The sequence below is a fragment of the Cervus elaphus genome, chromosome 4 (assembly GCF_910594005.1).
Source record: "Cervus elaphus chromosome 4, mCerEla1.1, whole genome shotgun sequence".
Taxonomy (NCBI): Eukaryota; Metazoa; Chordata; class Mammalia; order Artiodactyla; family Cervidae; genus Cervus; species Cervus elaphus.
The window spans coordinates 37001612-37004313 of record NC_057818.1 but is presented as its reverse complement, the minus strand read 5'-3'; positions in this window follow the sequence as shown (position 1 = coordinate 37004313).

Genomic DNA, 2702 nt, shown 5'->3' with positions numbered 1-2702 from the left:
ACAGTCAGGGAAAAGCAAGTGAGTTAATATTTAAGGCATCCTAGCCTCCTTCTGGTCATAGTCACTGTAGCTCAGTGACTTGAATTTTTATTTCAATCACACAAAAAAAGACCTCAAAGATTTCTTAGGAAGGGTGGGATATTCCAGTCTACTGAAAGCCTGGGCTAGTCCAGTCAAATGCAGACTGGAAGAGTATGTCTCACCAAGAAGATGTACTTAAGAGAGAGGAAAGTTATTTTACACAAATGACCTGAAAAGTTGCATCTATTTGTTTCCTCTTCTCACTGGAAAGAAAACATAAAAAGATGGGGTAGAAAGGCCATTATACACCTTGTTATATCTGTTCACTCTTAGCAAACCCAAAATAGGCTTTCCTTTATAAATTATACGGCTCTGTTTATCTTATTACGTCTGTTAATTCTCTTAGTATAAATTTTCATTTCCCCCCCCTTTCCAAGCTGGAGGGCAATACCAAAGAAAGCTCAAACTACTGCACAACTGCACTCATCTCACACGCTGGTAAAGTAATGCTCAAAATTCTCCAAGCCAGGCTTCAACAGTATGTGAACCGTGAACTTCCAGATGTTCACACTGGTTTTAGAAAAGGCAGAGGAACCAGAGATCAAATTGCCAACATCCATTGGCTTATTGAAAAAGCAAGAGAGTTCCAGAAAACTTCTATTTCTGCTTTATTGACTACGCCAGGGCCTTTGACTATGTGGATCACTGCAAACTGTGGAAAATTCTTCAAGAGATGGGAATACCAGACCACCTGACCTGCCTCTTGAGAAATCTGTATGCAGATCAAGAAGCAACAATTAGAACTGGACAGGGAACAACATACTGCCTCGAAATTGGGAAAGGAGTACATCAAGGCTGTATATTGTCATCCTGCTTGTTTAACTTATATGCAGAGTACATCATGAGAAACACTGGGCTGGATGAAGCACAAGCTGGAATCAAGATTGCCAGGAGAAATATCAATATTTCACATCTCACACATGCAGATGACATCACCCTTATGGCAGAAAGCGAAGAAGAACTAAAGAGCCTCTTGATGAAAGTGAAAGAGGAGAGTGAAAAAGTTGGCTTAAAACTCAACATTCAGAAAACTAACATCATGGCATCCAGTCCCATCACTTCATGGCAAATAGATGGGGAAACAATGGAAACAGTGACAGACTTTAATTTTTGGGCTCCAAAGTCACTGCAGATAGTGACTACAGCCATGAAATTAAAAGATGCTTGCTCCTTGGAAGAAAAGCTATGACAAACCTAGACAGCATATTAAAAAGCAGAGACATAAATAAATGGAAAAAAAAAAAGCAGACACATTACTTTGCCAACAAAGATCTGTCTAGTCAAAGCTATGGTTTTTCCAGTAGTCATGTATGGATGTCAGAGTTGGACTATAAAGAAAGCTGAGCGCCAAAGAATTGATGCTTTTGAACTGTGGTGTTGGAGAAGAATCTTGAGAGCCCCTTGGACTGCACGGAGATCCCACCAGTCCATCCTAAAGGAAATCAGTCCTGAATATTCATTGGAAGGACTGATGTTGAAGCTGAAACTCCAATACTTCGGCCACCTGTTGCGAAGAACTGACTCACTGGAAAAGACCCTGACGCTGGGAAAGATTGAAGGTAGGAGAAGGGGATGACAGGATGAGACGGTTGGATGGCATCACTGACTCAATGGACATGAGTTTGAGTAGGCTCCAGCAGTTGGTGATGGACAGGGAGGACTGGCATGCTGCAGTCCACGGGGTCGCAAAAAGTTGGACACGACTGAGTGACTGAACTGAAGCTGGACGGTGGGGTTCATCTCAGTAAAAATGTTTCTCATCAGCACTTTACTCATGATGTCATCAGAGCCCTCATATTCCTCTGTCTGTTCCACAGCCTTTCACCTACCCCAAACAAACAAAACCACACATACTGGGTTTCCACAGGCATGCAACAGAATATATCCACCTAGATGAGAAAGAAATCTGTCTGCTTCATTCAGGTCAACTTTAGTTCTTCATGTTCTAATTTAGAAGATCACATTAAAACTCATCAACTGATGACACCTATAAGAATAACAATGTCAAAGCAAGCAGAAGAGAACAGAAAGGGTGAAATATTATACAGCAGGCTATTGGGTCCCCACTCCTGCTCTGTAAGAAAATGCCCAGTGTTTTCCCTAACCTTTGGAATGGACTTAGAACATAAAAACATGTGTTACTGAGACTATATCCCCAAACCTGATTCTTTCCTTTGAAATAAAATGTAATAGTTCACTACCAAAGGCCAACGGCATCTATTTTTCAGATGGAGCATTACAGTTAAAATTCACTTTTGAAACATAACCATGATTATGGTTTTTGGTAGTGAGGCTGGCCTGAATAAGCAACCATAGTTTCCCTATCCTCGAAGGCAACTTGGGCCAAGTTCCCACACCTCTGACGGGCTGTGGGCTGCAGGCTGGTAGACAATGAAAGTTGTCCGCCTTTGGAAGCCTCAAGCACGTGTTAGGGAATAGATGGCAACTATCGCCTTCCCCCACCCCTGACAGTAAGGTCTGAAGAACAGGATACTAAAAAAGTTGGATGAATTTGCGGTTAACTGGAACATTATCCAAATGACAAGTTCTGTTCACTTTCAGTCGATGAAGGCAAATTACTGTCCAGTATTTGAGAGACTAACATTCATAATGACTAGTCC